General features: G+C 36.9%; 1 pseudogene; it reads left to right on the forward strand.

The window, feature by feature from the left end:
• Positions 1-25,223, forward strand: part of LOC114092009 (rab GDP dissociation inhibitor beta pseudogene) — a 55,443-nt pseudogene extending 30,220 nt beyond the window's left edge.
• The last annotated feature ends 1,711 nt before the right edge of the window (positions 25,224-26,934 follow it).

The following is a 26,934-nucleotide window of genomic DNA, read 5'->3' on the forward strand; positions in this document are numbered from 1 at the left end:
TATTTCGTAACATTCATACTTCACATACAATTTTCCTGATGAGTCTTTGGTAGGTAAAATGTTCAATTTAATTAAATGGATTTGCAAAGAGTTCTTAAAATATCTGGATCCCTCTCATTGCTCTATTTCCTTCCCTACCCCAGCTTCGTATTCTCATTAGGAAAGTGTGTTTTCAGCTCTAACATAAATCCATTTGAAAGGCCACATGCTGTCATATTGGAGATCTGCCATTGATTGCCTGCTACTTCAGCAGGCTGGAACCTGCAAGCTTTGTATGAAGAAAAGACACTTTCATTTTCCTTTACAAAATTGTATTCTGTACCAGCATGTACAGCTTGTGATCAATGTCAAAGTGAAATTTTTGATTATGAAACCATCAATGATTCATGCCATCAAAAGTAGTAGTTTTAACATAGTAGTACATATGGTTTTTTCAAATAATGTTTATTAGGTTTTCTTTTAGTACAAAACCCATAAAGAACAAAGGAAAAATGGCCTATAGTTTTATCATTCTAGTAATCTTTATTGTTTAAAAGAATACAGGTGTGATTAGAAAATTTAAACAGTCCAAAGGGGAATGAAAAAATAAAATTTTCTTTTTATCTCAGACTCTATTTTTGCCTTAAGTTACATAATCCTTTGGTATTCCTACATATTCCCCCAAATATTTTTGCAGATATACATATAATTTTTCATGCATACACATACTCTCTGTCATCTCTTTTTAAAATGAAAATGACATAAAATAAACCACATTGTACAAATATTTTGCTCCTTACATATTTCACTTAATATCTTAGGTCCCTTTGTGTGAAAACATGTGGATCTAGCTCATTCTTTACTGATATTGAATATAGGGGATATGGACAGCTATTAGCGAACATTTAGGTTAAAAGCAGGATTTTCCCCACTTTACACAATCTTGCAATACACGTTCTTATTTAAGATTACCTTGAATATTGCTGTAGATAATACAGGTAGCACAGCACAATAATTAATCACCTGGATTCAGTGCCAGACTGCCTGGAGTTTGAATTCATTATTTCCTCCTGATTCGCTAGGTAACCTTGAGTCAGTTATTGAAACTTTCTGTGCTTTTCTTTTCACCTTGTCAGATGAGCCTAAGGATAGTGCAAGCCTAAGAAGGTGTCTTAGTCCGTTTTGTGCTGCTATAACAGGATACCACAGAGTGGGGAATTTTTAAAGAACAGAAATTATTTCTCATAGTTCTGGAGGCTTGGAAGTCCAAAGTCAAGGTGCTGATAGGGTTGGCTGTGTGGTGAGGGCTGCAATCTCTTGCTGTGTCCCCCTGAGAGGAGGAATGCTGTGGCCTCATGTGTGACAGAAAGCAGAGGGCCAGAGAGCTCTTTTAAAGGGCTTTAATCCCATCCACGAGGGAAGAGCCCTTGTGGTTTAATCATCTTTTAAAGCCCTAACTTTTTAGTACCACCACACTGGAAATCCCTGAATTATGGTGGGTACAATTCAAACCATAGCAGTTGGTGTGAGGAGCAGCACATCTAAAGAACTTAGATTGATGCTTGGCATATGTAATGTGGCCACTAAATACTAGCCATTGTTGTCAATGTGATGGTAAAGTTTGTGACGATATATGTTAAAAACCTTCATTCTGGGAGAGAGGAAAAGTTGGAAATAAAGGGGAAGAAGGGAGACAAAGGAGAAAGAGAAGATCAGAAAAAGGAGAGAAAGAGGAAGAGGTAGATAAAATAGAGGTTGGAAAGAGAATACTGCAGAAGGAAGAGGACTAAATGGTGAAGAGGAAGAACAAGCTAGATGAAGGCCTTGCAAACGAGGGTGGAAAACAAGGATGCAAGGTTTGGAGAAAAACTAAGACTCATGCAGGGACTTCTTTTACTACTGTGATGATATACAGTGTTGTGGTTTTAATTTGCATTTTTCTGATGATCAGTGATGTTGAACTTTTTTTTTCATATACTTATTGAAAATTTATATGTCTTGTTTTGAAAATTTCCATTCAGGTTTTTTGCCCATTTTTTTGATCAGGTTAATTTTCTTGCTATTGAGTTTGAGTTCCTTACCTATTTTGGATATTAACCCCTTATCAGGTGTATGGCTTGCAAATATATTCTCCCACTCTGTAAGTTGTCTCTTAACCCCATGGAACATTTCCTTTGTTGTGTAGGAGATTTTTAGTTTGATGCAATCCTATCTATCTTTTCTTTTGCTATCTGTGCTTTTGTGTTCACATTAAAAAAAAATCATTGCCTAAACTAATGACAGAGTTGTCCTCCTATTTTTCTTCTAGCAGTTTTATACTTTCAGGTTTTACATTTAAGTCTTTAATCCATTTTGAGTTGACTTTTGTATATATAGAAATATAAGGGTCTAATTACATTCTTCTGCATGTGTATATACAGTTATTCTAACATCATTTATTGAAATACTTTCCTTTTTCCATTGTATTTTATTGGAATCTTTGTTGAAAATCAATTGACCATCAATGTATAAATGTGTTTCTGGGCTTTATATTCTGTTCCATTAGTATAAGTGTCTGTTTTTATGCCAATACCATGCTGTTTTTGACCGTTATAGCTTTGTAGTGTATTTTGAAGTCAGATAGCATAATGCATATAGTTTTGTTCTTACTCAAGCCTTTTTATTTTTGAATTATCATTTTTTTGGTAGTGTTGGGGATTGAACCCAGGGCCTTGTGTATGTGAGGCAATCACTCTACCAATAGAGCTATATCCCCAGGTAATTTTGTTCTTTTTTTGTTCAGGATTACTTTGACTATTTGGGGTCTCTATGTTTCCATGTAAATTTTAGGATTTTTTTCTACTTCTGTGAAAAATGTCATTGAAATTTTGATAGGGATGTCATTAAATCTGTAGATTACCTTGGGTAGCATGGACATCCTAGCACTATTGATTCTTTTAATCCACAAATATAGGATGCTTTATATTTATTCAGTTTCTATTATTACTGTTTTGTAGTTTTCAGCATATAGTCTTTCACCTTTCTGATCAAATTTATTCTTGGTAATTTTCTCTGAAGCTATTATAAATTGAATTGTTTTCTTTTTTGAATGTTATTATAGAATACAGAAATGTTAGTGCTTTTTGTGTGTCTGTTTTGTAACCTGCAATGTTAGTGACTTTATTAGTTCCAACATATTTTTTCATTTTTCATTTTTAGGGTTTCCTACATATAAAATCACATCTTCTGCAAACAGGAACAATTTGGCTTCTCCCTTTCCATTTTGGATGCATTTTATTTCTTTTCTTTCCAATTGCTCTGGGTAGAACGTCTAGTACTGTATGGACTGGAAATGGAAAGGGGGGAAGATTCTTGTTTTATTTTTCATCTTAGAGGAAGCACTTTCAACCATTAAGTATGATGTTATTTGCGGATTTGTCTCACATAGATTTAAATGTGTTTATTTACATTCTTTCTATGTCTAACTTGTTGAGAGTTTTTATTAAGAAAGAATGTTGAATTTTATCAAATATAAAATATTTGATATTTTTTTCTGCGTCTATAGGGATGATTATATGCTTTTTTTATCCTTCAGCCTTGAAATCATTGTTTTGAAAGAGAGGCTTTGTAGGAAGAGAATGGATTTCTAAATCCTAAAAATTCTCCACAAGTATTAAGAGAAAACTTGGATATTGAAATGTTAAATTTATTCTGAGTTTCAATAGAGGGATGCTTTACAGGAAAGCACACAATGAAAGAGCCTGTTCTCATGTATGTTCTGAGAGGAAAGCATGTAAGAGGGAAAAACAGAGGTTCCAAGAAGTGTGACAGTGTCCAGTCTCAGAAGGAAGGGCTAGTGATGCAGGGGAAGTCTCAGGGTGGCAGAGAGTTGCTTCTTGCTTTCCCACAGGGTAGCAGAGGGGATGTGTATTTATTTTATAATTCTCCTGTTAACGGATTAAATTTTCTGCTTAAACAATATAAATTTATTATTTTACCGTCCCCAAAATTAGAAGTCATGAATAGGACTCACTAAAGTCAATGTGTCAGTTTAACTGTGTTTATTTTTGGAATCTCTAAGGGAGAATCTATTTTCTTGTCTTTTAGAGGCTGCCTGAGCTCCTTATCTTGTGGCCCCTTCCTCTATCTTTATGGGCAGCAAAGTTCTGGTAGATTTCATAGCACTGTGATTCTGACTCCTCTGCCCTCCGGCCCCACTTTTAATGACCCTGAATCCATCTTAACATGGGGATGACTTCCCCATGTTAAGATCAGCTGATTAGTGAACATTATTCCCCCTTGCCAAATAACATATTCACAGATTCTGGAGATTAGGACATGAACATCTTTGAGGAGGCTTGCCTACTTCAGGTGGGTAAGCTGGAACAATGTGTATGTCTTTTAGTTTGATACAATGCTAGAATGACAAGATAATGTGCAGGTAGTAGTTTGTAGTGTCTGAGAAAGTTGTCTGGAGAGGTAGGCTATAGGGCAGGTAGGCTAAGGTGTAGAGAAAGCAACAATGAGTTTGTAAATCTTCCAAGAGAGATCAAAGGTGCTCAAAAAAGGAGCAGGGCTTCAGCGGTTCTGAAGCTCTCTGTGGAGGAAGAGGCTCTAAATATGAAAACTATGGAAGAAACAGAGGTACCTGCTATAGAGGTACAGAGGTACAGAGGTACTTTAGCAAGTACCTTTCCCTATGACTAAGTAAGTGAATGTCTTACTTCAAGGGCTGACTATGAATCATGGAGCTCTCCCTCATGAGCAAAAGCTTCCCCTGCACCCAGGCACCCTTTTAGAAGGGAGGATGGGGAGGTGTTAGAAATATGGAGTCACTAGCATTAACTAAAAAATGATTGATTTAGATTACAGTTGGGATTCAGGCTAAAATCGTAAATATTTTTTCTACCATAAGGCGAAATAGGAGTCTAGGAAAGACGAAATTAATTTTGCATTGTGTGTTTATATTTCCCCCTCCCTTTCCCCAATATATATTGCAAGGTGTTTGTGTATGTGCATGTGAATGTATATATTTTATTTAGACTGTCCATTTATTTAGTGTAGTTTTGCAGTTGCATTTTATTGCAAACAAGCTCTTTGTATTTAGATAGTAAGTTGGAGGAAGAAGGAGGAGGCTTTGAGAGGTCCCTTCTGAATTGCTTCCTGTATTCTGCCTGTAGCAGAGGGCTATGATCAATCCATCATCAAACACCATTTTTCAGTACTCAGCTGTCTCATTAATATTGGGATATTTAAGTTAGTTGTTTTTTGGACAAAGATACAGATCATCTCGGCTATGTTAGAAGCATAAATTTTGCTCCAGATCAATATTTCAAAAATTTGTTCTGAAAAGTCAGCTTGTTTTTAATATAACAACTTGGAGTTAAACTATTTGGAGATTTGCTCTTGAAAATCATACCTCTCATGGTGGGTTGATTGTGAGACATACATTTTTTAAAAAAACCTTTGCCTAGTATTCCAATCCAGTTAAATCTTGGTTTGAAAATGAAACTATCTTTGTGAGAATACTGCATTCTCTGGTAACATTTACTTGCAATTTAAACAGCTGCCTGAAATGTAAAAGAATACAGTTATTTTAAAAGTGTATTTAGTGAAACTAGAATCATAAAAACCTCCTGAAAATGAAATGTTTTTGTTTCTTAATAAGGCATAAGTGAATTGAACAATAGGAGATCAGGAACATGATAAATTCTAGCCATTATGTTATGGGCTAATCAAAGAATACTAAAAGATATTCCATCAAACATTCCCATTTTCAAATGAAAACATAGCCAAATAGCAATACTGAAGAAAATTGCTGAACTATTGGACAGTATTTGGGCTGTTAGATGTTGGTGCTGCTGGTCCAGGAAGTACACCTTGAGTAGTAAGGTCTATACCATATTGTTAGATATTCTTCTCTTTATGAGCATTCTTATGCCATGTCTCTACTCAGAATCCTTCTGTCTCTGAAATTACTCTTACCAAAAACAAAAAACAAAACAAAACAAAAACAACCCCACCTCCCTTCAACTTACTAAGTATGCCTTCCTTAGTATGGCTCCAAAGTCTTTCCATTTATTCTCATTAACCCCCTGCTTATTGCTATGCATTGACTAACCTGGTGGAGCTCCCTGGTCTTTCCTTTACCTGGGAGGACACTGGACCTTCTCCATACATCATATCTTCCTTATTTGTCTTTCTTTTGCATCCTCAACACCATAGACTACTCATGGTTCTTTGCTATTCTTATCTTCTCTTTTTGATGATTAAATGGTGGCATCTGAATCTATGTCTTACTTTGAATCACCATAGCATCCAATTACATGTCATGTACTGACTTATTTGTGAAACTGCATCTTTTTCTCAATCCTTATAGGCTTCAATTATGACATTTCTCTGTATGAGTAAATGCTCCCGGCAGTTAACATATTTCTTAGATTATTTACTTTATAATTGGTAATCTTGCTTTCTTTCCTTCATTTAGTTGTTATTTACCAGTATTTTACAGTTAAAATGGCTTTATCTGCTGCCGTTAATTTATTGTCCTATGTTATCAAATCATTGGATTTTAACTTGTATACAATTCTAAGCAATTTCCTGGCCTGAAGGTGACCACTGACCTCTCAAGTAGTGAAGTACTATCATTTTTATGGTAATTAATCCTTTTACACTTATGTTCTGTAACTACATGTATTAAAGTTCCCAGAGTTAATTTTTTAAAAAACATCCAATAATAAAAGTTTGTGAAAATGTATTGAATAATGACCATGACATTTTTCTTTACAGCAAAATAGACTTTGATTAAATTCCATAAATGTTAATTGGATGCCTACTACACACAAGCCACTGTGGGTGATCCAGAAATGAATAACGCATAGTCCTTGCCAAATGGGAAATTTCATTCTATGCAAGGACTTAGATCAGCTCATGTGACTTTCTTCCCTTTTATGTTTTCTTCGTGTAGGGGAAAAAGGTAGATAGTAACAGATGGAACTTTTCTCTTTATTTATCTTGCAGTTTTGATAATCACCAAATGAGATAATTCTAGTTTACATTATAATTTTTTTTCACTGTATCCAAATCTTATTAAACTGTGATTGAGTAATTTACACAGGTGGTAGCATTGTATAATAGGCCATCATATTAAAATGCAAATTGTGCTGAAAGATCATATTTACATATAGGGTTCATTTTTTTTAACTTGAAAAAATTCTTTTGAAGCCCGCCAATAAAAGTTATCAAATCCTGTCTTAAAAGCTTATTGATCTAACCTTAAGCATGAGACAGTGAATTTGAATGAATGAATTTAAACGATCTTACTGTTTGTGCCACAATCAATGTCAGCTAGATTGTCTCAGGAAAGACCCAAAGTCAACTCTTGATACTTATATTTTCTCTCTTTATGAATTTGACTACTCTAATTACTTTATATGAATGACATAAAATAGTAGTTGTCTTTTTTGTGACTGGATTATTTTCATGCTATTTATTTTTAATATTGAAAAACTGGAAACAACCTAATAAAAATAGAAAATTAGTTAAATAGATTATATTATTGCTGTACTTTTCATAACATGCAATTATTTGTTTGCTTTTTAGGATAGATGTGGAGGTACTGACCAGGAAAGAAGTAATAATCACTCAGACAAATATTACCATCTTGGGTGCAGGTGGTAAATGCTGGCCAGACTCTGGGTATTATGGCTTAGACCTGGAACGTCTACTAAAGGCTCTTGTGCTGAAAGTTTGGTCCCCAGTTCAGTTTTGTTCAGAGGCTGGGCTCTAGAGAAGTGATTGGATCTTGAGGGCTCTGATGTGTCTCTGTGGATTCATCTATTGATGGGTTCATAGTTAATTGTCCTTATTGGAAGTGATGGAAATAGCAGGTGGGACCTAGTTAGAAGAAGTGGGTCACTAGAGGCATCTCTGGAAGGCTTTATCTTGTCCCCCCCTTTTTTTCTTTCTCTGCTTCCTTGATACCATGAACTGAGCATCTTTTATACCATGTTCCTTATACTTTTTTATTTTGCCTCATCTCAGGTCCAAAGCAATGAAACTGGCCATGGACTGAAGCCTCTGAAACTGAGCCAAAATAAACCTTTTCTCTCTTTAAGGTGTTTATGTCACAAATATTTTGGTCACAGTATGAAAAGCTGACGAGCACACTGGGTATATCCTGAAGGTTATGCCAATACTATGTTCTATTGAGTTGGATATGGGATTTCAACAAAAGGTGACATTAACCAATGTCTTGTGGCCTGTGGAAAAGAGTATAGATAACATTTCTCAAGGTTGGGAAGATAGCAAGAATGGATTGGGATTTCTTCTATTATCTGATCACAAGTGGATTTCCTTAAAACATAGAAAGATTATACCAAGTAATATAAGAAGATAACTATATCTAATTGAAAAATCAGCAAAGGGTTTTATCAAATAAACAAAGAAAAAATTTTCATAAAGATAAATAAATAAATGTTATACACACTAGGAATCCTACAAATTCATCTTTAAGTAATAAGACACTAGGTTTCAACTCGCAAAATGACAAGATTTTAAAAAGTGATAAAACTGAAATTTGTGTGTAGAAGCACTGCTCAGAGGGATGCAAGCTGGCATATTCTTTTAGATGGTCAATATGGCAATACACCTTAAAACATACAATATTTTTATATTGCTGTACCCAGAAATGTAAGTTTTAGAAAAATTTCCCTGGGAAATCAGAAATGTGTGCATAGATTTACACAGAATTACTTACCTATGTGCTTAATGATTGGGTTGATTTAAAGAATGGGTATATCTACATAGAGAACTGTGTTGATATTGAATTTCCTGAGATGGGGAAATGTCTGCACCTATTGAAATGATCTGTTGGATGAAACAAGTTGTATAGCAATGATGTTTTTTATAAAGTAGAGTAGAGAGAAATTAGAAATGACTGGCATTCGTAAGCAAGGTTTAAAATATCTTCATAAGCTTTTAGATTTCTGCCTCAGAAAATTTAGATTATAACAGGAGAGGCTAAAAGGAGCTGAATGTATGGATTATTGTATTGTGAACTTCTGCATCTGCCATAGTGGACAGCATGATGTCCATGTGAGGAGACAATAAAAAGTTTTTTCAACATCTTCAAGTCAGATCTGTAAAGCCAGAAGTTTCCAATAAAAGTGAACCCTCACTGAAGTTATTTATAATGTTACCATTGTCTTTGTTTGGTATGAAATAACCATTTTTTTGGAATGATTTTGCTTTCCTCCTGGTTTCAAGGACTTTTCCTTGCATTGTTGAAGACTTTATCACTAATAAAATCAACCTGTCAAAGAGACATCTGCACTCCCATGTCAATTGCAGCTCTATTCACAAGAGCCACCACATGGAACCAAATTAAGTGTCCATTAGTGGATGAGCAGAGAAAGAAGATGTGGTACGTATACACGATGGAATACCATTCAGCCCTAAGAAAAGAATGGAACTTGTCATTTGCAACAGCATGGATGAATCTGGAGGACATTATAGTAAGTGAAAGAAACCAGACACAGAAACACTGTGCCTTTTGCTTATTTGTTCAGTGGGCTACTTTTACCCATGATCTCACTCCTATGTGGATTTTAAAGAGCCGATCACATAGAATAGAATGATGGTTATCAGAGGAGGGGAGGGGGCCTGGGAACAGGTTGGTCGATGGAAATAAAGTTACAGTTAGATAGAAGGAATGAATTTTGATATTCAGTTGTATAGTAGGGTGACTACATTTAACATTTATGAATTATACATGTCAAAAGAGTTGGATTTCTAATGTTTTTACCACAAAGAAATGATAAATGAGACAAATAAATTATAGCCTTGATTTGATCCTTATATCACATATGTGTACCAAAATATTACATTATACCTAATAAATACATGTGATTATTATGTACCAGTTAAAAATAAAATAAAGGGCTGGGGATGTGACTCATAAGAGCTGGGGATGTGGCTCAAGTGGTAGCGCGCTCGCCTGGCATGCATGCAGCCCAGGTTCGATCCTCAGCACCACATACAAACAAAGATGTTGTGACGGCCAAAAACTAACTAACTAACTAACTAACTAACTAACTAAATAAATAAAATAAAATAAAATAAAATTTGGAAAAACCCCACAAAACTCTACTCACAAAAACGATTCTCTGTCCCTGAAATAGGCTAAATGCTTTAAGAAGCAAAGTGCCTGCCACTATAATTGTAGGAAGGGTTGATGGCTTAGGATACATTAGCAAGGAGAGAAAAGTCTCAGGAAATCTGAAAATAAGAGTTCTCCCACCCTCCACAGTGGAGCAGAGTGGGGGAGAGGTGAGAACCAGCTGTGCGGGAAGCATCCTGTGTAGTGGTTTGCTTGTCAGGTTGTGTCAATAAACCAGTACCTTCCACCCACTGCTTTCCCTCTTCTGGCAGGATCTGCAGTCACCAAAGGGCAGGAGAGGGGCTGGTCCCAGAGGGGAAAGAAATTTAAAAATACACACAGTAGCTCAGAACCAGATGTCGTTTTCCAAACTATTTTGCTCATAGGAACACAGACAGTGAGCTTGTTGAGGCAAGTTGTGTTTGTGCCACAAGATGCCACCCTTCCCTTAAGAAGAAGACTGAAAGTAGCTAAATACAATGTAAGTGTTTTATGAATCTATTCTTCTCCTGTTTGTTATATCAATGCAGTTTTACCAGAGATGAAAGGACAGCAGTTGTATCTGTAACATTCTGGTGCCAGAAAATAAACTAGTTTCTTATTTGCAATTTCCAAAATTCTTTTCAACTACTATGGAAACAGTACTTTTCCACTTTATCTGATGGTGGATTATGATTTTGTGGACAAGCTTTATTACTTTGGGCTCCTGGTGTTAGCCTAGCTTTGATGTATGGCTGAGCTATTACAAAAGACTACAAAATAACATATTGTAGCTATCCACAGTCTAAAGCTTCCAATTTCTTCAAGACAGATGTCTAGATTTTGTTTGTGGAAGAAAAAAAAAAGATGGGATTTGCTTTTGCTTATTTGTCCAATGGCCTATTTTTACCAAAATTAACAACAACAAAAAACATGCTCCCTCTACATCCATTAATACAGTCACCTCAATGCAAAGGTGCAGGCTGCCATAGCAAAACCTCATCAACTTGTAAAATGGAAATGAGTGTAATTTATAATAAAAAAAGTTCTTTATATTATCAGCTGAAATCAATACATACTTATTCATCATAGTCATTGAATTCATCTTTAAGTTTTGTCAAAAACAATATGTTAGGATTTACCTAGGTTGCCCTAGTCTTTTGCCTTTCACTTACCACGAACCTTCTAGTCCTAACAAATTAGTCTTCTCTGTCAATGGTAGGTCCTTAATCACCTTTCTGCATTGGTAACAAAAATGAGATTGGAATAAGTTCCATTTTTCTTCCTAAAGGAAAGCCATAAAGTAGATGTTACTTTGAGCAACTTACTTAACCTGCCAGTTTCTCCGTGAGTTTGTTAAATGGGGTATTTTACTGTCTGCTCTCCAAGTTGTCTGTTAAACTTTTGAGGAGATTTTTATGACTCCCTCTCATTTAGATAAAATAAGAGTTCTTCCACCCTCCACAGTGGAGCAGAGTGGGGGAGAGGTGAGAACCAGCTGTGCGGGAAGCATCCTGTGTAGTGGTTTGTTTGTCAGGTTGTGTCAATAAACCAGTACCTTCCACCCACTGCTTTCCCTCTTCTGGCAGGATCTGCAGCCACCAAAGAGTAGGAGAGGGGCTGGTCCCAGAGGGGAAAGAAATTTAAAAATACACACAGTAGATGGATGCATGATGGGGTTATTGAGGGAGATATTTGGAATTTGAAGGGATACTAATATTTATATTAAATTCTGATGTTATTTCTATAATCTATTTCTACAAACCATTCTGCCTCCTGTATAAAAATATAGCTACAAAAGCTTGTTTCCATATAGATCCACCAATTTTTAAGTTGATATGACAGAAGTATTTTATATTTATTTTTTTTTCCATTTGATTTTTTGTCATAGGAAGAAGTTCAGATTTTCTGCATGAAATCTCTGTGGTTTGTGCCTTGTTTTAAGAATGAAACATTTTTTTTTTTCTAAACTGGCCATGTCTAGCCACACTAAAAATCAAAGTCTTAAGTCAAATGCATCCCAGCATGGGCTGGGCTTGGTGTGAAACACAACCCAATATGGGGGACCCACATTGATAGTGAAAAACCAAGTTCAAAACATCTTCTCTGCTGGGACATAAATGAGAAGATGGGTCACTAGAGCCTACATGGTCTTTTCCTCACAAATACTAGCTTCTTTTTCTACTTCTCCATTAGACTTATTATCTTGAAAACAAGTTAGGTCTGAATTTTAGATTAAAAAATGTTTTTTGAGGGATAAAAATGTTCCAATTGTTGCATACTAAATTATTATTTTAAATTATATTTTATGCTAATTACACAAAAATTCATTTTTAATCAGAAATTTAACTCTCATTAAAATTTTTTTTTGACTAAATGCAACTTTCTTTGGCATCCAAAGAAAGTGTGAAGATGTTGACATGATTACTATGCTACATACCTCTTCACAAAGAAGAGCAAAAAATCCACTATCACCTAAACTATATAATATTTATAAGGTAAGCATTACCCAGTGATTTGATTCACATTTGCCAATGTATTCATGTATGTATATTTTCCTTTTGGAGTTTAAAAATTCTCTATTTTGTCTTTTCATTTATCAGGTACAATATTTCTATCCCTACATTTAAAAATTGTTATGTAATTTTATGTTGGAGATAAATTATTTATCGTTTCCTTGTTATCAAATATTTACAGATAATATCCTTTCTTCAATAAATATTATGGTAAGTTTTTGATGCATATAGTACTTGTTTTTGTCACACTGCATCTCTGGAATAAATTCCTAGGGATGAGATCAGTGGGTCATTTGAAATCAAGTGGCTAAATTATGCCTGAAAAATCACATTTAGGTTTCTCTTTTCATCAATGTCATGAGGTACGAATTGAGAAAGAAGAAAAGATAGAAGAAATGCATGTGTGGATACAGTTTTATGTCTTTCTAGTTCTGCAAGTAGATGATCCCTTTACGAGAATATTTTAAGTTTCTGAGAAGAAACCATTTCTGTTTTCATCCCTGGTAGTAAAATAACAGGCATGGAAATGGGTTTTTAAAAACTCAACTGAACATGAAATATTTTTAGTAACCTATAACTTTCTCCCGTCATCCATTTCTTACCTGTATGCCACCAGGCTTTTCCAAAAAATCACGAATGGCCTCATAGCGGCCCCTGGACTGATGTGATTGCTTCTCAAACATAGTTTCTATGGCTATATTATCTAAAGAAGCCACTGTATGCAGCTGTTCAAAAACTCATCATTTGCTTCTCCCTCAGTGGGTGAGAGACAGGAAATAGGTTTGGAAAAATCCAAGAAACTGGTCTGAGTAATGAATGCCTTATCAATATGCAATTGATTACTAACCTCATCTGGAGAGGGAAAGGAGGTAAATAACAAACCAACCAGGCAGAATTATTTTCTGTTAAGGCAAAAACAAACAAGCAAAAAACAACCCCCCAAGTCAAACAAAAACAAATAAACAAAAACAACAACAAGGGAGGAGTTGGGGAGGGTATTATGGTTTGACTTTGAAAATATCCCCTGAAAGTTCATGTGTTTGGTCCCTAGTGCAGTGGTGTTTAGAGGTAGGGTCTTTAAGAGATGGATAGATCATGAGGACTCTGACCTTAACAATGGATTAATTCATTTATGGATACATAGCTTAATGGACTCTTGGAAGGTGGTGAAAACTTTAGTAGGTAAGCCCAATTGAAAGGAGTAGGTCACTGGGGGTGTGCCCTTGAAGGGTATATTTTGTTCCCTTCCCTTTGTCCCCAGCCTTCCATTTTTGCCTCTCTCACTCTCGGCTTCCTGGCTTCCATAGGTTGAGCAGCTTCCCCTGCTGCCATGAGGTTCTTTATCAAAGGCCCAGAAAATACATAACCAAGTTTTCATGGCCTGAAACCTCTGAAACTGAACCAAATGAAACCTTTCCTCCTTTAAGTTTCTTTCTCGCAGATATTTTGTCACAGCAATGGAAAGCTGACTAATCCAGAAGGAAAATATGATGGACCCAGGAGGGATAATTGTAATTGCTCTCTTTTTTGTAGACCCTGAACATCAGTTAAACAATTTAAAATCAAACAAAATAAAATGGAGGAGAATATATAAAATCAGAAAGACTAAGTGTTCTCTAGTTGCTTGGGTTTACCTCAACTCTATCCAGTAAGAATTAAGCTACCATCAGGAGATATATGACTATTTATAGCTTCCAGGTAAATAAGCAGGTAGGTTTGGCTTAGGAATACTTTGACTGTAAGAAATTAAGCTTTGAAAAAGTCAAGTATATAGAGATATAGAATAAAACAATGTCTGCCAGGGTCAGGATGAAGGGGAAGAAATGATGCGAAGTAGCAAAATATGTAGGATGAATAAGTAAAAAAAAATCTAATGGACAATGTAAAGACTACAATTAATAATAGTGTGTTATATTCAGTATTTTTGCTAAATGAGTGAGTTAGAGCTCTTGTCTAATTTCCTGCTTTTATCTCAGGTAAGAAAAATAGCCAACTATGCATGTTAGTCAACTTTCTGTGACTATAAAAATTACATGAGATAATCAACTGAGTAAAAGTTTATTTGGGCTCACAGTTTTGGAAATTTTAGTCCATGAGGAGTTGGCCCTGTTGCTTTTGGCCTGGGGAGGCACATTATTGCGGGAACATGGGGCAGAGCAAAATCATTCACCTCATGGTCAACAAGTGAAAGAGAGAAAGAGGAAGGTACTGGGATCCCACTGTCCCCTTCAAGGGCACATACCAGTGACTCAAGGACCTCCCACTAGGCCCTATTTTCTAAAGCTCTACCACCTCCTAATACTACCAACCTGGAAAACAAGGCTTTACACAAGGACCTTTGGGGTATACTTGAGATCCAAATTCTAGCACTGTATGAGATGATGGGGATGTTAAATTATTTCACTATAGTAAATATATATATATATATATATATATATGAATATATAGATATATACATGTATATATGAATATATATATATAGATATATATTAGAACATCATGTTATAGACCTTAAATATACATAATAAAATATATTTAAAAAATTAAGCTTTTATGAGAACTATGAATTTAAATTGGCAGTGCAGGAATATTTCAAAATAGAGAAATAATGAAGGAATATAGGTAAATAAAAATTCTTCTGGGTGCTAAACTATCTTCTTTAGTGATTTTGTTTTGGAAAGTTCTTACCACTTCCCAACTATGTTAGCCAGCTTTATGTTGCTGTGACAAAATACCTGAGAAAAACAACTTAAGAATGATATATTTGGGTTCACAGTTCCTGGGTACTTGGCTCTGTTGTTTCTGGGTCTGTGGTGAAGCAGAACATCACGCATCATGGTCAGGAGGGTATGGCAGAGCAAAGATGCTTACCTCATGGTGACTAAGAAGGAGGGAGGGAGGGAGGGAGAGAGAGATAGATATGATATGAGATAGAGATAATATTTTATATATATATATATATATATATATATATATATATAGAGAGAGAGAGAGAGAGAGAGAGAGAGAGAGAGAGAAGGAGATAAAGGGACTGGAGTTCCACTATACCCCTCAAGGGTTCAACCTCAGTGATCTACTTCATCCAACTAGGCCCAACCTCCTGAAGTTTCTGTCACCTTCCAATAGTGCCACCAGTTGGGGACCAATCCTTTAACACATGAGTCTTTGGGGAACAATCCAGATCAAAATCACAACACCAACCAAGCTGTAGTTAGGAGTTGTATCAGCATCTATCAAATCATTTTCACAGGGATGGACTAGTACTTCATCAGTTAATAGCTGATCTTTAAAAGTGAGATAAAATAAGTTTGAAAAATCACTTGCATTGAACTCCTCCACAGTAGATTCATAACGCATATTAGAATTTTGGAGGCTCTGAGAAATCTTGTAGTAGAAAAACCCGTTTATCTTAATTGAACTTATAACTTCCCAAACTCATAACTAAGGAAGTCATCTTGAGAAAAGGCCCAGTGGCCCACGGAGGGGCAGAGCTGCCAACCACTCCTGCAAGGTAGGCGGGCCTGCGACCCACTGGCAGAACAGGAGCAGCGGCCTGCCGAGAGGCAGAGCCGCCCCCTCCCCCCACGCCGGCAAGGTAGACGGAACTGTGACCACCCACAGAACAGGCCCAGCGGCCTGCTGAGGGGCAGAGCCGCCCCCCACCCCCCGCGCCTGCCAGGTAGGCGGAACTGTGACCACCAACGGAAAAGGCCCAGTGGCCCGCGGAGGGGCAGAGCTGCCAACCACACCAGCAAGGTAGGCGGGCCTGTGACCCACCAGCAGAACAGGAGCAGCGGCCTGCTGAGAGGCAGAGCCGCTCCCCCCCCCCCCCCCCCCCGGCGCCTGCAAGGTAGACGGAACTGTGACCACCAACAGAACAGGCCAGACCTGCAACCGACAAACAGAACAGGCCCAGTGGCCTGCGGAAGGGTAGAGCTGCCCCCCCCCCCCCCCGTGCCTGCAAGGTAGGCGGACCTGCGACCCACCGGCAGAACAGTCCCAGAGGCCTGCAGAGGGGCAGTGCCGCTGCCTGCGCCTGCAAAGTAGGCAGAACTGCGACCACTGACAGAACAAGCCTAGCGGCCCGCAGAGGGACAGAGCCGCTGCCCGCGCCTGCAAGGTAGGCGGACCTGCTACCGACCGGCAGAACAGGCCCAGCGGCCTGCCGGCGTAGTAGGCACATTGCCCCAATTGGAGGAGGGGCAGAGCCGCCGCCCGCGCCTGCGAGGGAGACTTTGCAACTATACAAGACCAATATAAATATATAGGGGGAAAATTCAATAGCACAACAGTTTCACCAAGCAGAAAGAAATGCGAACAGTATGAAGAGACAAGGAAAGAAAGGACCACAAGCAATGCAGGTCAACTCAACGTTAGAAGAGGTAATAGCTGCAGCAGATGGAATGTCAGATAAAGAATTCAGGATATACATGCTTCAGATTATCTGGAGTCTCAAGGAAGACATCAGACAGCAAAATCAGACAATGAAAGATCACTTCAATAATGAATTACATAAACAAATCCAAGAAGCAAAAGATCAACTATACAGGGAAATAGAGGTTATAAAAAACAAACAAACAGAAATCCTAGAAATGCAGGAAGCAATAAACCAACTTAAAAACTCAATTGAGAATACTACCAGCAGAGTAGAACACTTAGAAGATAGAACATCAGACAATGAAGATAAAGTATTTCAACTTGAAAAGAACATAGACAGCTCAGCAAGACTGTTAAGAAACCATGAGCAGAACATCCAAGAAATATGGGATAACATCAAGAGACCAAATTTAAGAGTCATTGGGATACAGGAAGGGACAGAGTTTCAAACCAAAGGAATGAGCAATCTATTCAATGAAATAATACGAGAAAACTTCCCAGACTTGAAGAATGAGACAGAATCCCAAATCCTAGAAGCCTACAGGACGCCGAATGTGCAAAATCATAAGAGATCCACACCTAGACACATTATAATGAAGATGCCCAACATACAGAATAAGGAGAGAATTTTAAAAGCTACAAGAGAAAGGAAGCAGATTACATTTAGGGGTAAGCCAATCAGCATAACAGCTGATCTTTCAACACAGACTCTGAAAGCTAGAAGATCCTGGAATAACATATTTCAAACACTGAAAGAAAATGGGTTCCAACCAAGAATTGTGTATCCAGCGAAATTAAGCTTCAGGATGGAAGATGAAATTAAAACCTTCCACGATAAACAAAAGTTAAAAGAATTTGCAGCTAGAAAACCATCTCTTCAAAACATCCTCGGCAAAACATTACAGGAGGAGGAAATGGAAAATAACAATGAAAACCAACAGTGGGAGGTAGGACAGTAAAGGGGGGAAAATAATCAAAGAGGAAAACAAACCATGTTTAGTAACATAAATAAACAAATATGGCTGGAAGAACAACCCATATCTCAATAATAACCCTAAATGTTAATGGCTTAAACTCACCAATTAAGAGACACAGGCTAGTAGAATGGATCACAAAACAAGACCCAACAATATGCTGCCTACAGGAGACGCATTTGATAGGAAAAGACATACATAGGCTGAAGGTGAAAGGTTGGGAAAAATCATATCACTCATATGGACTTCGGAAACAAGCAGGAGTGTCCATACTCATATCAAATAAAATAGATTTCAAGCCCAAGTTAATCAAAAGGGATAAAGAAGGACATTACATACTGCTCAAGGGAACCATACACCAACAAGACATAACAATCATAAATATATATGCCCCTAACAATGGTGCAGCTATGTTCATCAAACAAACTCTTCTCAAGTTCAAGAGTCTAATAGACCACCATACAATAATCATGGGAGACTTCAACACACCTCTCTCACCAATGGACAGATCTTCCAAACAAAAGTTGAATAAGGAAACTATAGAACTCAATAACACAATTAATAACCTAGACTTAATTGACATATATAGAATATACTACCCAACATCAAGCAGTTACACTTTTTTCTCAGCAGCACATGGATCCTTCTCAAAAATAGATCACATATTATGTCACAGGGCAACTCTTAGACAATATAAAGGAGTAGAGATAATACCATGCATCTTATCTGATCATAATGGAATGAAACTGAAAATCAACGATAAAAGAAGGAAGGAAAAAGCATACATCACTTGGAGAATGAACAATAGGTTACTGAATGATCAATGGGTTATAGAAGACATCAAGGAGGAAATTAAAAAATTCTTAGAGATAAATGAAAACACAGACACAACATATTGGAATTTATGGGACACATTGAAAGCAGTTCTAAGAGGAAAATTCATTGCTTGGAGTTCATTCCTTAAAAAAAGAAAAAAACCAACGAATAAATGATCTCATACTTCATCTCAAAATCCTAGAAAAAGAAGAGCAAAACAACAGCAAAAGAAGTAGAAGGCAAGAAATAATGAAAATCAGAGCTGAAATTAATGAAATCGAAACAAAAGAAACAATTGAAAAAATTGACAAAACTAAAAGTTGGTTCTTTGAAAAAATAAACAAAATCGACAGACCCTTAGCCATGCTAGCAAAAAGAAGAAGAGAGAGAACTCAAATTACTAGCATACGGGATGAAAAAGGCAATATCACAACAGACACTTCAGAAATACAGAAGATAATCAAAAATTATTTTGAATCCTTATACTCCAATAAATTAGAAGATAGTGAAGGCATAGATAAATTTCTTAAGTCATATGATCTGCCCAGATTGAGTCAGGAGGATATAGACAACCTAAACAGACCAATATCAATTGAGGAAATAGAAGAAATCATCAAAAGACTACCAACTAAGAAAAGCCCAGGACCGGATGGGTATACAGCAGAGTTTTACAAAACCTTTAAAGAGGAACTAATACCAATACTTTTCAAGCTACTTCAGGAAATAGAAAAAGAGGGAGAACTTCCAAATTCATTCTACGAGGCCAACATCACCCTGATACCTAAACCAGACAAAGACACTTCAAAGAAAGAAAACTACGAACCAATATCTCTAATGAACCTAGATGCAAAAATCCTCAATAAAATTCTGGCGAGTCGGATACAAAAACATATCAAAAAAATTGTGCACCATGATCAAGTAGGATTCATCCCTGGGATGCAAGGCTGGTTCAATATACGGAAATCAATAAATGTTATTCACCACATCAATAGACTTAAAAATAAGAACCATATGATCATCTCGATAGATGCGGAAAAAGCATTCGACAAAATACAGCATCCCTTTATGTTCAAAACTCTAGAAAAACTAGGGATAACAGGAACATACCTCAATATTGTAAAAGCAATCTATGCTAAGCCTCAGGCTAGCATCATTCTGAATGGAGAAAAATTGAAGGCATTCCCTCTAAAATCTGGAACAAGACAGGGATGCCCTCTCTCACCACTTCTGTTCAACATAGTTCTCGAAATACTGGCCAGAGCAATTAGACAGACGAAAGAAATTAAAGGCATAAAAATAGGAAAAGAAGAACTTAAATTATCACTATTTGCTGATGACATGATTCTATACCTAGCTGACCCAAAAGGGTCTACAAAGAAACTATTAGAGCTAATAAATGAATTCAGCAAAGTGGCAGGATATAAAATCAACACGCATAAATCAAAGGCATTCCTGTATATCAGCGACAAATCCTCTGAAATGGAAATGAGGACAACCACTCCATTCACAATATCTTCAAAAAAAAAAAATTCTTGGGAATCAACCCAACAAAAGAGGTGAAAGACTTATACAATGAAAACTACAGAACCCTAAAGAGAGAAATAGAAGAAGATCTTAGAAGATGGAAAAATATACCCTGTTCATGGATAGGCAGAACTAGCATCATCAAAATGGCGATATTACCAAAAGTTCTCTATAGGTTTAATGCAATGCCAATCAAAATCCCAACGGCATTTCTTGTAGAAATAGAGAAAGCAATCATGAAATTCATATGGAAAAATAAAAGACCCAGAATAGCAAAAACAATGCTAAGCAGGAAGTGTGAATCAGGTGGTATAGCGATACCAGACTTCAAACTATACTACAGAGCAATAGTAACAAAAACAGCATGGTACTGGTACCAAAACAGGCGGGTGGACCAATGGTACAGAATAGAGGACACAGAAACCAATCCACAAAACTACAACTATCTTATATTTGATAAAGGGGCTAAAAGCATGCAATGGAGGAAGGATAGCATCTTCAACAAATGGTGCTGGGAAAACTGGAAATCCATATGCAACAAAATGAAACTGAATCCCTTTCTCTCGCCATGCACAAAAGTTAATTCAAAATGGATCAAGGAGCTTGATATCAAATCAGAGACACGCCGTCTGATAGAAGAAAAAGTTGGCTACGATCTACATACTGTGGGGTCGGGCTCCAAATTCCTCAATAGGACACCCATAGCACAAAAGTTAATAACTAGAATCAACAAATGGGACTTACTCAAACTAAAAAGTTTTTTCTCAGCAAAAGAAACAATAAGAGAGGTAAATAGGGAGCCTACATCCTGGGAACAAATCTTTACTCCTCACACTTCAGATAGAGCCCTAATATCCAGAGTATACAAAGAACTCAAAAAATTAGACAATAAAATAACAAACAACCCAATCAACAAATGGGCCAAGGACCTGAACAGACACTTCTTAGAGGAGGACATACAATCAATCTACAAGTACATGAAAAAATGCTCACCATCTCTAGCAGTCAGAGAAATGCAAATCAAAACCACCCTAAGATACCATCTCACTCCAGTAAGATTGGCAGCCATTATGAAGTCAAACAACAACAAGTGCTGGAGAGGATGTGGGGAAAAGGGTACACTTGTACATTGCTGGTGGGACTGCAAATTGGTGCAGCCAATTTGGAAAGCAGTATGGAGATTTCTTGGAAAGCTGGGAATGGAGCCACCATTTGACCCAGCTATTCCCCTTCTCGGTCTATTCCCTAAAGACCTAAAAAGAGCATGCTACAGGGACACTGCTACATCGATGTTCATAGCAGCACAATTCACAATAGCAAGACTGTGGAACCAACCTAGATGCCCTTCAATAGACGAATGGATAAAAAAATGTGGCATTTATACACAATGGAGTATTACTCTGCATTAAAAAATGACAAAATCATAGAATTTGCAGGGAAATGGATGGCATTAGAGCAGATTATGCTAAGTGAAGCTAGCCAATCCCTAAAAAACAAATGCCAAATGTCTTCTTTGATATAAGGAGAGTAACTAAGAACAGAGTAGGGTTGAAGAGCATGAGAAGAAGATTAACATTAAACAGGGATGAGAGGTGGGAGGGAAAGGGAGAGAGAAGGGAAATTGCATGGAAATGGAAGGAGACCCTTAGGGTTATACAAAAGTACATACAAGAGGAAGTGAGGGGAAAGGGAAAAATAATACAAGGGGGACAAATGAATGACAGTAGAGGGGGCAGAGAGAGAAGAGGGGAGGGGAGGGGAGGGGAGGGGGGGTAGTAGAGGATAGGAAAGGCAGCAGAACACAACAGACACTAGTATGGCAATATGTAAATCAATGGATGTGTAACTGATGTGATTCTGCAATCTGTATATGGGGTAAAAATGGGAGCTCATAACCCACTTGAATCAAAGGTTGAAATATGATATATCAAGAACTATGTAATGTTTTGAATAACCAACAATAAAAAATTAAAAAAAAAGGAAGTCATCTTTATATGACCTCAATGAAAATTTCAAAGATACCCATGCTTTCAAGAAAAATTTGTGCAAAACTCTGAGTTAAAGATATATTTTAATAATAAACGAAGAGCTATAGAAAGATTTGGTTGGGAACAATTTTAAGATTATTTTTCAATGTGTTTTGTAAGTCTCTTAGCTTGTCCTTTTCACTCTAAACATCTTTACATCTGCTGAGTCATTGGGGTGAGTCATTTATAATTTTCCTCAGAGATCTGAGTCTCTGGGAAGAAAAATAAAGGAAAAGGGTAAAGGTGGCCCAGGTTTTATATTTGTTTATCCTTCTTGTTAAACTCTATGGCTTCAGAATAGAGAGGAGGGTAGAGAAGTAAGTTGGCTATAAATATAGTTTAGCAGAGCAAGATTTTATCTACTAAATCATGACTTCTGAACAAAAGGACAAGACATAAAAAAAAATAGACAAGATATATCTCATGGCCCAGGGAAAGGACTTGGTTAGAAGGAGGAAGTTTAAAAGATTAAGATATCTTCAAATGGAATTGGCTGGTGGGAGCAGGAGTCTGGTACAGAAGGATAAAACTGGGTCTGTGGGGGGTTATTCCTGGCAGAGAGAGAAGCAGTCCAGGGGAGGTGGTGGTGTATTACTTTTAAATGAAACTGCAGTGAAATGATTTGGAAATAAAATGTATCCTTTCAGATGCCTAACTTCTAGCATTCAGACTGTGGAACATAAAACATCATGCTAATTGTTCTAACAATGAATAAAACTGTTATTCAATTAAGCAAATAACTATTAATCATCATGCACAGTACAGTAAAAAGGAATTTGAGAACATAAAAGACAAATGCTGGTTTTAGGAAAAAAAAGGAAGATTAAAAATGTGTTAGGAAGAAAATACAAATAACTTATATGAAGCAGAATGCCATCATTTTTGAGCAAAAAATTATGGGATTATAATTGAATTGGGGAATATTAATTCACCAGTTATAGCCAGAATGGGTTGGAATATGGAGAGGGGAGGTAGAGAAGCCAGAGACATAAGAATGGAAAAACAAAACAAACCCTTGATTTGCCCAATAGGGATATAATTGATTTTAGGAATTAGATAAGGTGGTCAGCAAACTTTCTGTAAAGGACCAGGATAGTGAATATTCTTGGCATGCCATGTGGGCTCTGTATTGTGCAAGTAGCCATAGGCTAATAAAAATTGATTTACAAAATCCGGTAATAGGTCTGAATTGGTTCATGGACTAGTTTTCCAATATCTGAATTGAGCAAAGGAATTTTAAAGTCAATTGCTATTGAAAATATAAAAATCTCTAAGACCTATTACTAATTGTCAAAAGCTAAGTCATTCCTCTCTGCCCTCCCTTCCAACCCTGCCCAGCTCAGCTCTTCCAGTCTGAGGTGGAGGCTGGCCTCACCTCCTTGTTAGATCCTTTTTACCTCTCCTCCGCTCTTCTCTTGGGCCCAAAACGACCTGAACACCTTACAGCATTCTTAGGATGGCCACAGAGCCTCTGAGCTTTCTCTGTTCCCAGATCGTCAATCCTCACCCTGCCCCACCATGAATGAGTAGATGTAACCCTTCTGGGCATTGGCCTGAAAGAATGTATTCTGTCTGGTATTCTGTCAATGAATGCAAAGAAGGTTCTTCATATGGATCGAAACCCATATTATGGAGGAGAAAGTGCATCTATAACTCCACTGGAAGATTTATACAAAAGATTTAAATTACCAGGACCTCCACCAACATCAACGGGGAGAGGAAGAGACTGGAATGTTGATTTAATTCCCAAGTTTCTTATGGCTAACAATCAGCTGGTTAAGATGCTACTTTACACAGAGGTCACTAGCTATCTAGATTTCAAAGTGACTGAAGGGAGCTTTGTTTATAAGGGAGGAAAAATCTGCAAGGTTCCTTCCACTCAAGCAGAAGCCCTGGTATCTAGTTTAATGGGACTATTTGAAAAATGTCGCTTCAGAAAATTCCTAGTGTATGTTGCCAACTTTGATGAAAAGATCCTAGAACTTTTGAGGATATCCATCCTAAGAAGACCACAATGCGAGATGTGTATAAGAAATTTGATTTGGGCCAAGATGTTATAGATTTTACTGGTCATGCTCTTGCACTTTACAGAACTGATGACTATTTAGATCAACCCTGTTGTGAAACCATTAATAGAATTAAACTTTACCGTTAGTCTTTGGCAAGATATGGCAAAAGCCCATACCTTTATCCACTTTATGGCCTTGAAGAATTGCCACAAGGATTTACAATGCTTAGTGCTATTTATGGAGGTACTTATATGTTGAATAAACCAACCGAATAAATAATTGTGCAAAATGGAAAAGTGGCTGGTGTAAAGTCTGAAAGAGAGATTGCTTGCTGTAAGCAGCTCATCTGTGACCCCAGCTATGTAAAAGATCGAGTAGAAAAAGTGGGTCATCAGAGTTTTATGCATCCTCAGCCACCCCATCAAGAACACCAACGATGCCAACTCCTGTCAGATCATTATTCCACAGAACCAAGTCAATCAAAAGTCTGATATCTGTGTTTGCATGATCTCCTCTGCACACAATGTGGCAGTGCAAGGAAAGTACATGGCCATTGTTAGTACAACTGTGGAAACCAAGGAACCTGAAAAAGAAATCAGACCAGCTTTGGAGCTCTTGGAACCAATTGAATAAAAATTTGTTAACATCAGTGACCTTCTTGTACCAAAATATTTGGGAGAAGAGAGCCAGATCTTTATTTCCTGCACATATGATGCCACAACTCACTTTGAGACAACCTGAGATGACATTAAAGACATCTATAGGAGCATGACAGGATCTGAGTTTGATTTTGAGGAAATGAAGCACAAGAAAAATGACATCTATGGGGAAGACTAGCAGCAGTACGTGTTAATATCTAATTAGGACAAATATAAAATTTGACAAATAATGCATATTATATAAAATCAAATTTGTAAGGCCTGCTTTTGTAATCAGAATGGAGAGATTGAAGAGCATTGTACCAGTAAATACTGTTCCCCTTCATCTTTCTAATATCATGTATTAACTTGTTTTCTTGGAGTGGCTATTCAGAATTGACCAGTTACCACATTCTGTTCAATTTAACTGGACTGGCTTTTTTTTTTCCTAGTGAGGGAGCAGTTTTAGACATTGTGATATCAATATAGAAAACTTGATAATACAGTATTTGTATCTTTTAATCAGAGTAGACTTTGCATTTGTGTGCTCCTGCTGCTCAAGAACTGGATTCATAGTGTGAGGGCCATCTTGACATTAAGGAGATTCTAAATTGAATATTCCCTATAACTACATTTTGTGTTAAGTATTATAGCAGGGCCCAAATACCATAGCCAAAAGTTTGGTTTATGTGAACATAAACTTCTAACCAAACTCCAGACTTAGGGATTCATTTGGAGGAAGCCAATATGTCATGTTTTAATCTAATAAAATTGATGAGAGAAGGGGAAAGGAACCTATCATTAAAAAGCAGGTAAAATGTGGAGCATCTTTTGTATCACAGGTGTGGTTTCTTCAATGGACCACGCTGCAGTGCAGTATGGATTTGACAGCCTCTACTTCAATGATGTCTATCCCAAAATGGCTCCAAATGATTTCTGTACTGAAAAAAAAAAAGGCAAACTCTGGGGGAAAAGAAAGCTAAGCCATAATAAGGACATAATAGATGTGCTCTTTAGGAACAATGAACAATTCATCACTTACTAATCTTATTTAAAACAGAGTTAGGATTTCCATAATCAACAATAGCAGACTAACTCGATATTATAAAAAAGTTCTGTGTGTGTATGCATGTATGCACAGTGAAGAGCTACCAACCTGGTGAGGGCCTTTAAAATACGGAGAGGATTAAAATACTTGGCACAAAACAGAGTGGCACAAAAGAGAGAGGTAAATGGAATCAATATGTTCAATGATCCTTGCACTGTTCAGCAATTGGCAAAAACAGATTTAAATTATATTTAATTATCATTGAAAGAATAGAAGATGGACATATTTTATATCTAGGGAGCTAATAGAAGGGAATATTGAATAATAGCAAGAATTGAGAAAAAAGAAATATAGAACAAAATGCAGAACATGGAAAGTTAAAAAATGGTTTATTTTGTGCTGTTTGGAGCATATATTGAATATTTAGCAATAAGCTACATTTTAGAGAGACCACTGACCAAGTGGAGTGACTGCCTAGAAAGAGGAAATGAGGATACTAAGGGTTTTGCAAACCATCTAGGATAAGGAATTATTGAAAGAATGCAGGTAGGCTGGACATTCAGTGTGTCAGGTAGAAAAGAATAAACTGGGTGCATCACAATGATGGAAATAGGATGAGAAGGTGAAAGTCACAATGAGTAAATAGCATCGAATATAAGAAATACTGTTATAATAATTAGAATTTTCTGATAATGGAAATAGCCTTGTCTTGGGAATGAGTAGGCGTGGAATAATTGGTAATGTTCCAGCACAGCTTGGATGGTGTTGATGGGTTTCCTGCCATTGGCAAGAGGTGGTGCTACTTGACTTCTTTATTGGGAAGGAAGTCATACTAGACAATTTTTTGAATTGACTCAAATATTACAGCTGTGATTTTGTAGAAATCCTTTATAGGAAATATGTTCTCTC

The sequence above is a fragment of the Marmota flaviventris genome, chromosome 14 (assembly GCF_047511675.1).
Source record: "Marmota flaviventris isolate mMarFla1 chromosome 14, mMarFla1.hap1, whole genome shotgun sequence".
Lineage (NCBI taxonomy): Eukaryota > Metazoa > Chordata > Mammalia > Rodentia > Sciuridae > Marmota > Marmota flaviventris.